Source organism: Pseudophryne corroboree, chromosome 8, assembly GCF_028390025.1.
Source record: "Pseudophryne corroboree isolate aPseCor3 chromosome 8, aPseCor3.hap2, whole genome shotgun sequence".
Taxonomy (NCBI): Eukaryota; Metazoa; Chordata; class Amphibia; order Anura; family Myobatrachidae; genus Pseudophryne; species Pseudophryne corroboree.
This window is the reverse complement of record NC_086451.1, coordinates 282,772,188-282,787,163: the sequence shown is the minus strand read 5'-3', so window position 1 is coordinate 282,787,163 and position 14,976 is coordinate 282,772,188. Positions and strand designations below refer to the sequence as shown.

Below are 14,976 nucleotides of genomic sequence, written 5' to 3'. Positions count from 1 at the left end.
GTCCCCAAACAGCATATGATGCAAAGAAAAAAAGAGGTGCACCAAGGTGGCTGTATGACTAAGCTAAGCGACACAAGTGGCCGACACAAACACCTGGCCCATCTAGGAGTGGCACTGCAGTGTCAGGCAGGATGGCCCTTCAAAAAAATACTCCCCAAACAGCACATGATGCAAAGAAAAAAAGAGGCGCACCAAGGTGGCTGTGTGACTAAGCTAAGCGACACAAGTGGCCGACACAAACACCTGGCCCATCTAGGAGTGGCACTGCAGTATCAGGCAGGATGGCCCTTCAAAAAAATTGTCCCCAAACAGCACATGATGCAAAGAAAAATGAAAGAAAAAAGAGGTGCAAGATGGAATTGTCCTTGGGCCCTCCCACCCACCCTTATGTTGTATAAACAGGACATGCACACTTTAACGAACCCATCATTTCAGTGACAGGGTCTGCCACATGACTGTGACTGAAATGACTGGTTGGTTTGGGCCCCCACCAAAAAAGAAGCAATCAATCTCTCCTTGCACAAACTGGCTCTACAAAGGCAAGATGTCCACCTCATCATCATCCTCCGATTCCTCACCCCTTTCACTGTGTACATCCCCCTCCTCACAGATTATTAATTCGTCCCCACTGGAATCCACCATCTCAGGTCCCCGTGTACTTTCTGGAGGCAATTGCTGCTGGTGAATGTCTCCACGGAGGAATTGATTATAATTAATTTTAATGAACATCATCTTCTCCACATTTTCTGGAAGTAACCTCGTACGCCGATTGCTGACAAGGTGAGCGGCTGCACTAAACACTCTTTCGGAGTACACACTGGAGGGAGGGCAACTTAGGTAGAATAAAGGCAGTTTCTGCAAGGGCCTCCAAATTGCCTCTTTTTCCTGCCAGTATACGTACGGACTGTCTGACGTGACTACTTGGATGCAGTCACTCATATAATCCTCCACCATTCTTTCAATGGTGAGAGAATCATATGCAGTGACAGTAGACGACATGTCAGTAATCGTTGGCAGGTCCTTCAGTCCGGAGCAGATGTCAGCACTCGCTCCAGACTGCCCTGCATCACCGCCAGCGGGTGGGCTCAGAATTCTTAGCCTTTTCCTCGCACCCCCAGTTGCGGGAGAATGTGAAGGAGGAGATGGTGACGGGTCACGTTCCGCTTGACTTGACAATTTTCTCACCAGCAGGTCTTTGAACCTCTGCAGACTTGTGTCTGCCGGAAAGAGAGATACAACGTAGGTTTTAAATCTAGGATCGAGCACGGTGGCCAAAATGTAGTGCTCTGATTTCAACAGATTGACCACCCGTGAATCCTGGTTAAGCGAATTAAGGGCTCCATCCACAAGTCCCACATGCCTAGCGGAATCGCTCTGTTTTAGCTCCTCCTTCAATGTCTCCAGCTTCTTCTGCAAAAGCCTGATGAGGGGAATGACCTGACTCAGGCTGGCAGTGTCTGAACTGACTTCACGTGTGGCAAGTTCAAAGGGTTGCAGAACCTTGCACAACGTTGAAATCATTCTCCACTGCGTTTGAGTCTGGTGCATTCCACCTCCTTTGCCTATATCGTGGCCAGATGTATAGGCTTGAATGGCCTTTTGCTGCTCCTCCATCCTCTGAAGCATATATAGGGTTGAATTCCACCTCGTTACCACCTCTTGTTTCAGATGATGGCAGGGCAGGTTCAGGAATGTTTGGTGGTGCTCCAGTCTTCTGTACGCGGTGCCTGAATGCCGAAAGTGGCCCGCAATTCTTCGGGCCACCGACAGCATCTCTTGCACGCTCGTTGTTTTTTAAATAATTCTGCACCACCAAATTCAAGGTATGTGCAAAACATGGGACGTGATGGAATTTGCCCAGATGTAATGCACGCACAATATTGCTGGCGTTGTCCGATGTTACAAATCCCCAGGAGAGTCCAATTGGGGTAAGCCATTCTGCGATGATCTTCCTCAGTTGCCGTAAGAGGTTTTCAGCTGTGTGCCTATTCTGGAAAGCGGTGATACAAAGCGTAGCCTGCCTAGGAACGAGTTGGCGTTTGCGAGATGCTGCTACTGGTGCCGCCGCTGCTGTTCTTGCTGCGGGAGGCAATACATCTACCCAGTGGGCTGTCACAGTCATATAGTCCTGAGTCTGCCCTGCTCCACTTGTCCACATGTCCGTGGTTAAGTGGACATTGGGTACAACTGCATTTTTTAGGACACTGGTGAGTCTTTTTCTGAGGTCTGTGTACATTTTCGGTATCGCCTGCCTAGAGAAATGGAACCTAGATGGTATTTGGTACCGGGGACACAGTACCTCAATCAAGTCTCTAATTGGCTCTGAATTAACGATGGATACCGGAACCACGTTTCTCACTGCCCAGGCTGCCAAGGCCTGAGTTATCCGCTTTGCAGCAGGATGACTGCTGTGATATTTCATCTTCCTCGCAAAGGACTGTTGGACAGTCAATTGCTTACTGGAAGTAGTACAAGTGGTCTTCCGACTTCCCCTCTGGGATGACGATCGACTCCCAGCAGCAACAACAGCAGCGCCAGCAGCAGTAGGCGTTACACTCAAGGATGCATCGGAGGAACCCCAGGCAGGAGAGGACTCGTCAGACTTGACAGTGACATGGCCTGCAGGACTATTGGTTTTCCTGGGTAAGGAGGAAATTGACACTGAGGGAGTTGGTGGTGTGGTTTGCAGGAGCTTGGTTACAAGAGGAGGGGATTTAGTGGTCAGTGGACTGCTTCCGCTGTCACCCAAAGTTTTTGAACTTGTCACTGACTTATGATGAATGCGCTGCAGGTGACGTATAAGGGAGGATGTTCCGAGGTGGTTAACATCCTTACCCCTACTTATTACAGCTTGACAAAGGCAACACACGGCTTGACACCTGTTGTCCGCATTTGTGTTGAAATAATTCCACACCGAAGAGCTGATTTTTTTTGTATTTTGACCAGGCATGTCAAGGGCCATATTCGTCCCACGGACAACAGGTGTCTCCCCGGGTGCCTGACTTGAACAAACCACCTCACCATCAGAATCCTCCTTGTCAATTTCCTCCCCAGCGCCAGCAAAACCCATATCCTCATCCTGGTGTACTTCAACAGTGACATCTTCAATTTGACTATCAGGAACTGGACTGCGGGTGCTCCTTCCAGCACTTGCAGGGGGCGTGCAAATGGTGGAAGGCGCAAGCTCTTCCCGTCCAGTGTTGGGAAGGTCAGGCATCGCAACCGACACAATTGGACTCTCCTTGGGGATTTGTGATTTTGAAGAACGCATAGTTCTTTGCTGTGCTTTTGCCAGCTTAAGTCTTTTCTTTTTTCCAGCGAGAGGATGAGTGCTTCCATCCTCATTTGAAGCTGAACCATTAGCCATGAACATAGGCCAGGGCCTCAGCCGTTCCTAACCACTCCGTGTCGTAAATGGCATATTGGCAAGTTTACGGTTCTCCTCAGACGCTTTTAATTTTGATTTTTGGGTCATTTTACTGAACTTTTGTGTTTTGGATTTTGCATGCTCTCTACTATGACATTGGGCATCGGCCTTGGCAGACGACGTTGATGGCATTTCATCGTCTCGGCCATGACTAGTGGCAGCAGCTTCAGCACGAGGTGGAAGTGGATCTTGATCTTTCCCTTTAACCTCCACATTTTTGTTCTCCATTTTTTAATGTGTGGAATTATATGCCAGTATCAATAGCAATGGCCTACTACTATATTTACTGCGCAAAATTAAAATGCACCACAGGTATAGAATGTAGATGGATAGTATACTTAATGGATGACGAGTGACGACACAGAGGTAGGTACACAGCAGTGGCCTACCGTACTGCTATATATAGTATACTGGTGGACACTGTCAGCAAACTGCAAAACTGTCTAAAATGCACCACAGGTATAGAATGTAGATGGATAGTATACTTAATGGATGACGAGTGACGACACAGAGGTAGGTACACAGCAGTGGCCTACCGTACTGCTATATATAGTATACTGGTGGACACTGTCAGTAAACTGCAAAACTGTCTAAAATGCACCACAGGTATACAATGCAGATGGATAGTATACTTAATGGATGACAAGTGACGACACAGAGGTAGGTACACAGCAGTGGCCTACCGTACTGCTATATATAGTATACTGGTGGACACTGTCAGCAAACTGCAAAACTGTCTAAAATGCACCACAGGTATAGAATGTAGATGGATAGTATACTTAATGGATGACGAGTGACGACACAGAGGTAGGTACACAGCAGTGGCCTACCGTACTGCTATATATAGTATACTGGTGGACACTGTCAGCAAACTGCAAAACTGTCTAAAATGCACCACAGGTATGCAATGCAGATGGATAGTATACCTAATGGATGACGAGTGATGACACAGAGGTAGGTACACAGCAGTGGCCTACCGTACTGCTATATATAGTATACTGGTGGACACTGTCAGCAAACTGCAAAACTGTCTAAATGCACCACAGGTATAGAATGTAGATGGATAGTATACTTAATGGATGACGAGTGACGACACAGAGGTAGGTACACAGCAGTGGCCTACCGTACTGCTATATATAGTATACTGGTGGACACTGTCAGCAAACTGCAAAACTGTCTAAAATGCACCACAGGTATACAATGCAGATGGATAGTATACTTAATGGATGACGAGTGACGACACAGAGGTAGGTACACAGCAGTGGCCTACCGTACTGCTATATATAGTATACTGGTGGACACTGTCAGCAAACTGCAAAACTGTCTAAAATGCACCACAGGTATACAATGCAGATAGATAGTATACTTAATGGATGACGAGTGACGACACAGAGGTAGGTACACAGCAGTGGCCTACCGTACTGCTATATATAGTATACTGGTGGACACTGTCAGCAAACTGCAAAACTGTCTAAAATGCACCACAGGTATACAATGCAGATGGAAAGTATACTTAATGGATGACGAGTGACGACACAGAGGTAGGTACACAGCAGTGGCCTACCGTACTGCTATATATAGTATACTGGTGGACACTGTCAGCAAACTGCAAAACTGTCTAAAATGCACCACAGGTATAGAATGTAGATGGATAGTATACTTAATGGATGACGAGTGACGACACAGAGGTAGGTACACAGCAGTGGCCTACCATACAGCTATATATAGTATACTGGTGGACACTGTCAGCAAACTGCAAAACTGTCTATAATGCACCACAGGTATAGAATGTAGATGGATAGTATACTTAATGGATGACGAGTGATGACACAGAGGTAGGTACAGCAGTGCACTCTGCACTGTACTACTTCTATATAATATTAATTATACTGGTGGTCCCCAGTCCCCACAATAAAGCAGCACACTGTGAGCACAGATATGGAGTGTTTTTCAGGCAGACAACGTAGTCGTATACTGGTGGTCACTGTCAGCAAAACTCTGCACTGTACTCCTGCTATAGCTGCTCCCCAGTCTCCACAATTAAGCAGTGTGAGCACTCAGCACAGATATATCATGCAGCACACTGAGCACAGATATGGTATGGAGCGTTTTTTACAGGCAGAGAACGGATAAAAACTGGTGGTCACTTATCAGCAAAACTCTGCACTGTACTCCTCCTAACAGCTGCTCCCCAATCCTCCCCACAAATAAGAAATAAAGTAAACCAATCAACTTCTACAATAAACGGAGAGGACGCCAGCCACGTCCTCTCCCTATCATCTCCAATACACGAGTGAAAATGGCGGCGACGCGCGGCTGCTTATATAGAATCCGAATCTCCCGAGAATCCGACAGCGGGATGATGACGTTCGGGCGCGCTCGGGTTAGCCGAGCAAGGCGGGCAGGTTCGAACCTGCCTCGGACCCGTGTGGAAAAGGTGAAGTTCGGGGAGGTTCGGTTTCGGAGAAACCGAACCCGCTCATCACTAGTTTAGACTGGCTGTGCTGTATAGTGACAGTGTATAGGGGGCACGTTCATCTATAATCCCTGTGATCCACGCAGGTTTAACCGAGCTGCAAGTTAAAAAACGGAATAAGTAAAATAAAATACAGTATATATTTCTATTGTTGGTACTGTTTGGTGTGCTTTTTGTACTGGTTGGTTGGTTGGTGCACTTATAAGCCCTGTGATCAATGCAGTTGGAACCAAGCTGCAGGTTTAAAAATAGAAAAATATAATATATATAATACATAGAGATGAGTGGGTCTGGTTCTCAGAGAACCGGACCCACCTGAACTTCCGGATTCGTGCCGGAATCCGAGTCTGGCTTGGGGTTTCCCGCCTAACTTGGACCCCAAAATAAGGCAAAACAACATAATCCAGCTGTTGGAATCTTATGGGGTTTTAGATTCTATTAAGGTCCCGGTGATAAGCACCATTTTAACTCTGTGGACAGTGTACTCAAAGGACGTGTCAGTCTCAGTGCTGGGTTCTGTGGTGTGGGATATGGACGTGGGGCTGGTGGCTGCTGTAGGGGCTGGTGTATCAGTCCATGGGTGTTCTCTCTGTCATCTGGTGTATCTGTCCACCTAGGGGTGACTTGTGCATGCATCTAGGGGCTCTACCTCAGTGTTAATTAAAAACCCAGTATACTCTGTGTACATCCAGGGGCTGGTGTGTCCTATCTGTATCAGTCCAGGGGTGATCTGTCTGTCAGCTGCTGTATATGACAAGGGGTGCTCTGTCCACCTAGCTGTGATCTGTTCCTCTATCCAGGGGCTCCACTCCAGTGTAAAATTAAAATAATAAAAGCTAAAAAGCCTAAAATTATAATTATAAAAAAAAAATGTTTGTGCTATACCCCAATGTACACTCCAATTTTTATTTTATTTTCATAAGTACTGTGACACTGCTAATCAGACTGCAGTATATATATTTTCATACTCATACACATATTGTGCGACACGGAGTGAAGTTGGTAGCACAGTAATATATTTTATTTCGTCCTCATACACGTATTATGCGACACTGTTGGTGAAATTAAAGTGCAGAGGTTGATTACTATTTCTGACTCATACTTTTTTGTACAAATTGTGGTGTGTGTGTGCTGTACCCCACTTCATTTGCTGTTGTTGATGCTTGATAGATATGGAGGACAAACAATTGAGAGGAGAGCAGGAAGCACATACTAGTGCTGCAACTGCTGTGACCAGTCATAACAATACAAGTCTGTCAATGTCATCTACTAAGGCCAATGCCCAAGGGCATAGAGGGCTTCAGTCAGGGCTTGCAAAATCAAAGGATCAATATTATTTTGCAGTGGTAAATAAAAAAAATCAAAAGGAAAGTTAGCTGCAGAGAAACATTGACAATACGCCATTCACCACACAAAGTGGCAAGGAAAGACTCAGGCCTTGGCCTTGATTTATAAGTGATGGTTCTGCAACTGTCAGTGAGGCATCTTCTGCTTCTCATGACGATACAAGAACTTTTCACTCAGAGTCTAGAATAGGTGTCAAAAAAAAGAAAACAATTAAAGCGGTAGAACAAACTGTGCATTCAAAACCATCACAAATTCCCAAGGAATGTTTGAGGGTGTCCATGTTAGCTATGTGGGAGTCTGACATTTCTCATACTGTCCTCATAGATAAACCTCTTTCACCTCCTTCCACCATTTCTGCACAATCTGGACATGTGGGGAGCAGTACACGTAAAGATGGTGATGAGGGCATAAAAGAAATTGAGGATTCATGTGTGGAAGTGGAACAGGATGAGGGGAATATGTGTGTACTACTATCTGGCACTGAGGAGGATGTTGATGATGTTGTGGGTGTAAGTTAGCCACCAGTGGCTGCAGTTCTTGCCTGTGATAAAATGAAAGCCATTGTTATGCCTGGGCATAAGACCAAAAAAGCCACCTCTTGGGTATGGATTATTTTTTCCACAAATCCTGACAATGTTTGTGAAGGCATCTGCTCCATTTGTGAGTCCAAAGTTGTAGAGGTAGAGACGATAGCCATCTAGGCAACTCTTTCATTTTACGTAATTTGTGGTGAATTTATGAAATTTATTATACACGATTATAATGTAATTAACACCCTTATCATCAACCTCATTAGTGATAAGTGGTAGTCCTTCCAAAAAAATTGTTTTGTAGGGGGCCCAAACAAAGCAATCACTTCAGCCACAAAATTGTCATTCCCTGTTGCTGAAGTGCTTAGTTTTTTACACTGTGCTTGTCCTGTTTAATATCCAACATAAGGGTGGGAGGGTGGGCCAAGGAAAATTCAATATTGCATCAACTTTCATTTCTGCCACTGCTGTATGGCAATGTTTCACAGATGTGCTATAAACTGTTATGTGTTTGTGCCACTGCTCTGTCACTTAGTAGCTTTTTATTTAACATCTAGGTGATTCATCGCACCCTACGGGCGCTCTTCACACCGTCGTAAGGGGCTACGCCCCGCTAAACTCACAGAAAAGTGAAGGTGTAGAATAGTAGATGGTAAAGTTGTGGTGGAATGTTTGGTTTGTTTGTGTGTAGATGTAGTATGACAAAAGGGAATGTGATGGTGAATGGGGCGCATGGTCTTGTGAGTGGGTGAGCAGTGTCTATAGGGGAGGCTGGTTAGATTGTAGGTGTAAATGTCATGTATAGTAAAGATGGTTGCCCAAGGCAAGTATGTGAAGATATGGTTTACATGTGAAAAATTTGTGTGAAAACTACATTTTTAGTAAAGTGTTGGGTGTCACCAAGGAGCTGTCCTTGTTGTTCAGTTGGTGTAATGTGTACTTTGACGTGATGTGCTTTTCTTGAGCGTGATAATGCAACGTACAGTTGCCCATGTGAGAAGACGGATGTCTGTAGAAGAATGCCAACGTGATCAAAAGTTTGGCCTTGTGATTTGTTGATGGTTATAGCATAAGCTGGAGTGATAGGAAACTGTCTACGGCGTAAGATAAATGGTAATGTTGTATCACTTGGTGCCAAATTAATGCGTGGAATAAATACAACATCCCCGTGGTTGCACTCTGAAATAATGCGGTATTTTATGAAGTGTTGTGCCAGGTCTTCCACGATTAATCGTGTGCCGTTACACAATCCCTTTTGTGGGTTAAGGTTGCGTAAAAGCATGATAATGACACCTTTTTTTAACAGCAGGACATATGGAGGCATTCATGAGGGTGTTTGGTTGTGTAGAAATTCTAGTGGGAAGGTCAAAGTGTTGTTTGGATCTTCCGTGTCCACAGAGTCGGCACTGTAATAAATGGTGGGATTTCCTGGTATTAAATCAATGATTTTTCGGTTCATGTCTAGTGTGTGTGCATTTGTGGGTGCAACAATGACTTGTTTTGCAAGGGAATCCTCTAACATGTTGTGTGCATGAGTAAAAATGGTTTCAATAAGATCGTTGTGGGTGATCATATGTGATGGGATTTGAATGGTGGTATTGTCATTGAAATGGGGGTTTGGTGACAGGGTTCCCATTCCAACGTGTAGAAGCCATGTATTGTGTGCCTCCTCTCCCTCTGTGCGCATGTTGGTTGTAAGAGTGAGATGAGTGAAAAGTTTCCACAAGTGGCTTGCTTTAATGCAGCATTCAAGAATATCAGTTTGGGTGCCTCTTGGAACAACTGGAAGTGTTTGGCGGAAATCTCCTCCTAAGACGATAACTTTGTTTCCAAATGGTGTGTTTATGTTCATGATGTCACGTAAGAGTGTGTCAATACAGCATAGTCCATGTTTGGGAAGCATAGTAATTTCATCAATAATGATGAGGGTAGCTTGACGTAATAGATCTGCTTCAGGTGAAGTTAGGCGGATGGAAGAAATGGAGGTATCAAGCAGTGGTACAGGAAGTTTGAATCCACTGTGAACAGTGCGTCCTCCTTTGAGTAAGGTAGCGGCAATTCCAGTGGTTGCAAATGGCAATACAGTTTGACCCTTTCCTCGTATGTATGCTATGAGTGTGGTGTAGAGGAAGGTTTTGCCTGACCCACCGGGTCCATCCAGATAAAATGCATGGTTGGTAACATGGCTGTTAACCACAGCCATGATAATTGTGTTGAAAGCATGTAACTGCTGGGGGTTGAGCATTGCAAGGCGTGTCATAGCTTCCTGAGCCTCTTCTGTGAGATTATACAGGTGTTCTGGTGGTGGGTGACCCTGTGGATTAGGCAAACCAAGTAGTGTACAGGAAAGTCCATGTTGTTTTAAGACTGTGTTAATTTTGTGTAGTGCTTTGTTTTGTGAAATGTTTGGAGAATTGTGTTGCAGAAAGTCTAGAGTTAGATCGAGTAGGTGATCTTCCCACAGTCGTACTGGGTGAGTAGGCTGACAAAAGCAGCAGATGTATGAGAACATTTCGCGTAACTGTTTTAGCATAAGGTAGGTGGCTCCGTCTGTTAAGCAGTGATGCCATTCTTCATCGGATGCAAGAAGTCCGCGTGCAAAAGCAGTGGCTTTAAAGGTTTCATAGTGTACATTATTGACTGTGCGCAATGATTGAAAACTGGTTGCACCGGGCGCATGCAGAAGTAACATGTGTAAGTAGAAGTGTTCCTCATTTTTGAGACTGACCATATACATTCTTGCCACAATTTTATCACCTCCTCGTTTTCTTTTTAGCCAATGTCCATGCGTATAAACGTAGTATTGTGGAATGTCAGTGTAGAGCCATTGTTGTGCATGTTAGTCATGTGCGTTGAGTTCAAACCAAGATTCAAGTTTACTTTTTCCATTTTTGGCAGCAAGGAGGGCTTCTTCTTCATGTCCGTGTTCAAAGATGATTGTTGGTGAGGTGGATGTACTGGAAGTCGTATGACAGCGTGTGATCTTTTGTGCATAACATATTTTTGTAGTCGCCAAATAGCTTCTGGTGGGCTTACATAGCGACAGTCAATAAAATTTTGTATTTCATTGTACTGTTGCTCTGGCTGACTATCTGGTTTGATAACCACATTAGCACAATCGAATCCCTTAAAAATGTACTTGTAGATGTACTTACTGTAATAGCGTAAAAGGATGTGCAAACTTCCACATTTATGTGTGCATTGTACTTTAGGGCCAAGTATGGATTGTATGGTACCACATTTTGGTTGGACATAAGTACGCCTCGAACTTCAATGGTTTCTTGAGGTCGACGTTGGTACACAGGATAAGTATGACGATGTATAATGGTGTTGTCATTAAAATCTTTTGGGAAATTTTTGGAACATTTACCATCTTTCATGCAGGGTGCTCGTGGATTAGTGGTGCCGTATGGACCATGTAGCATGCAGCGGATAATGATTTGGCGTAAAATGGGTGTTTGTATATGTGGTATTTCTGCTGATACAAACTTATTGATTTTTTCTGCAGTGTTAAATTTATCCTCAGCTCTTAGTGCAAGCAGTATGTGAGCGTGAGGAAGGCCTCTTTTCTGAAATTCAATAGTATAGACAAAGGATTTTGTCTGTCCGAAAAGGCAATGCTTGGTTAGGTCATCCATAAGTGCATCAAGTTTGATTTTGAAGACGCGTGCAACTAAATCAGGTCTAGCAGAAGTCTGTTCACCTGGCCGTAAATTGTGTAGTATTTCCGGCCATGTGGGATTAGCAGTGAAAGTTATGAAAACATCTGGTGCTCCCCACTTAGAGAAAATATACATAGCGTCACAGCAACATTCACGCATATGTCTTGGGGATCCTTCAAAGGTTGATGGTAGAATAATGGGAACACCAGCTGGTATGTTATTATAGTCTGCCATGTTTGCAACGTGCTCAGCTAGTCCTTGATACTGTTGTGCTCGTAATCTGCTTTGATTGTGGCGAATGCAGTTTAATTGATTTGCCTCAACCTGAAGATAGGAATCAACTAACCACTGTTGTGTTAATTTGCCTGCGGACATAATGGGACTGAAATCATCGCGAATAGCTGTTAAAGCGGCTTTGTATTGCAACATGGTAACATAGTTGCGAACTTGATTGAGTTGTGCTCCACTGTAAGAATGACATTGCCAATTTGGTTGCCAGCCAGGTTCCCCATAAGGGAAAAGCAGAGAATATGTCATAGGATCCATGTTTGGGCTTAGAATGTTCAGGTTAATGAATGGTTGGTTTGGATCTTCTGGATTCTTAGGATAGATTCGTATGTCTCGTTGGAAAGGTGGTTCTCCATGTTCGTTGACAAAGATCATGGCAACTTCATTGGATGTGGGGTTGTTGTATCGTCGGTAATCAGAGTGTCGATCACGTCTCAGGGCCATACTAACGACTGGAACTTGTTCTCCTGTTTGAGCTGCAAGTTGTACGTGGTGTTTATGAATGTTAGTAATTAGCTGGTAGCTATGTGCAAGGCGATTGTGTTTGCGAAAGAAGCGATCAATTTGGTCCATGATTTCAGGTCGACACTCATCATTGGCGGCATGTTGTTCACGAAAGGTGGCTGCTTGTGTGCTGTCCATAACGTATAGCTGTGCAAACTGTGGGGCTTGGTTGTTGACCGGATGTAGGTGTGAAGTGCGATGATATGTCTGTCCGTGTACTTTGAATACGTAAGGGCCTTTTCCTGGTAAAGTCACAATTGTAGCTCCCATTAAAGCAAAGGAAACGGCACTGTTGTAAGAGCGGATGTTTTCTCGAAAATGAATGCGGTTGGGGTTAGCTGTGTCAGAGAGTAATTTGTGTAGAAAATCAGGATACAGTAAATCGACGGAATTGATGTCTTGTGGCTTTGGCAAGTTAACTTTGCCTTTTTGGCAACAGCTTGTAAATTTTCCGTCATATGGCCTTTCGGCTTGAAAATGTCGTGCTCCACAGAATTGGCACATGACGTTAAAAGGTCCGCAAGTGTGTGGGGTGACATGATGGTGTTGTAACGTAATATCATGATAATGTATAAAGTGAGTGTGTAAGTCCTGAGCGTCTAAATGGGGTTCTGAATGTGGCAAAGGTGTTGCTGTAGTTGTGTCAATAGTTTGGCGAATGCGGCTACGCTGCTGAGATTGAGCATGTGCAGTGCGGCGTACAGTGGCTTCTTTTAACGTTTCTTGTTGGAGTCTTATTTTGTGCTGTAGTGCATCTTTACTGCGACGTGACTGAGCTTGTTGTGTAGTTTGTTTGTGACGTTGAAGGCGTTGAGAGTTTGCATGTCGAGATCTGCGGACTGTGCTGGTCTCCAATGTTTGGCTTAGTAGTCTGGCTCGTTCATATGCGGCTTTGGTTTGTCGGCGTGTTGTGGCTTGTTGCATGGTTTGGAGATTATGTTTGTTTTTGAGAGATACTGTTTTACAGGCAACAATGGTACTACGCGTGGCTTGGCTTTGTTTAGCTAGCCATCTGGCCTGGCGTTCTTTGTTTTTGCGCTTTTTTCGTACTAAGGGATTCTCATGTAAATCCATAGTAATCTAGTGTTGAGTACATAAAATTGTTAGTGGAGACAATGATTTTTGATGGCTTACATGTGTGTAAAGGTGAGGGTTTCTGGAAGTAATAGTTGTGTATGAACCTCTTGCTCATGTGGAGAAGAAGGGTAAATGTAGACAATAGAGGGAGACATAGAAATAACTGGGTAGTAAATAGTATTAAAGAGTGAATACGTTATGAAGGTGCAGAGGCGCGGTATGTAGAAATGAGAGAGATGGAAGGTGATAGGCAGGGGAATGGTAATGGCAAAAGAAGACACATACACGACTTGTGAGGAAGGGAGGTGGGTTACAGAGGGTGAAATGGATTGTAAAAAAATAAGGATGAAAGTGAAGGAGTGGATAGATACATTGGGGTGTGTTACATATGAAATGATGTTGTTTAGTGATGGTATGTGGAGTTTGGAAGGGTCAATAATCCAGATGTGTTATAAATGCAGGATGTTATTTAACGCATAGTCCTGTGTAGTTTGGGAGTGGAAATGTGGTGATAGGTGATGTTAGGTACATGTATTGTTGAAAGTCGTGTTGCTAGGTTTGAGTAATGTAGTGGTAATAGGTAATTGGTTGGGTTGTATTATTGTGTGTATTGTTGTGGGTTGTTTGGTGTGGGCAGAAAAATGCACTGACTGATAAATTGTGGATTGCTGATCAATGAGAGCGAGGACAGTAGGTAATGTAGTCGTAAAGGGAGATGATTACACCGGGAAGGAAAACATAGTGTTAGGAAGGGAAATTGTGAGAGGTTGTGTGGGGTGAAATTGGAATGGGTTGCAATTGAAAGTATGTGTTAATGGTTACGGATAGGTAGTGTGTAGAAAAGAGTGTAAGTTGTGGAAAATTGGCAGTGAAGTATACAGTTGTGTAAAGTATGTTTGCGTATGAATGTGGTGTACGCTGAGAAAGAGGGGCAATAAAAGTAACAATAGAATGGGACTGCATCAAGTGTAAAGTTTGGTGAAAGAAAAGGGTTGTTGTTGTGTTGTTGGTGAGGGGTAGAAAGGGTGGTATATTAAGTTGATCTTTGTGTGGTACAAAGTGTTATTTGAATTTTTAACAATGGGCATGTAATAGAAGAAAAATACAGGATAAGAAGGAGGAATAAATGTGTTATGTTTTTGTAGAATTTTGTAATGTTGTGTTCAGTAGGCCACAGAAAAAGAGTAGAATGGTCTGTGGGAAGAGATAGTAGAGGGAGTTACAGACCCAACGTGTACAGGTGTCACAGATGTTTGTAAATAGAAAAGCTTTAGGTAGGACTGTAGGGTATGCACTTACAAATTTGTACATAGTGCAGGTGGATAGACACAGTGTGTGTGCAGGTTTTTTTGTTACGTATGTAGACAGTGTTCACAGGGAGGTAGGGAGTAGATACACAGTGTGCAGCATTAGCACATAGGCTGCGACACAGTGTGCATAGGTAGTAGTGGGCCTGATAAGCAGGAAGGAACCAGGGGAGTGTGTTAAATAGACAATGTTGACAGGGATGACAGTTAGTTATAGACAGTGAGACAGTAATGTATACACACAGGTTGCAGTATTTTATATTCCCCCTGGGTACAGGTATTAGTGTGAGTACACACACACAATCTTCACAGGTAGCATGCCCACGTACAGACACAATGGACCATGGTAGCAGCAGGG

General features: G+C 44.0%; 1 pseudogene; it reads right to left on the bottom strand.

The window, feature by feature from the left end:
* Nucleotides 1–8,624: 8,624 nt before the first annotated feature.
* On the bottom strand, nt 8,625–13,308 carry LOC134949831 (uncharacterized; annotated as a pseudogene).
* Nucleotides 13,309–14,976: the final 1,668 nt, after the last annotated feature.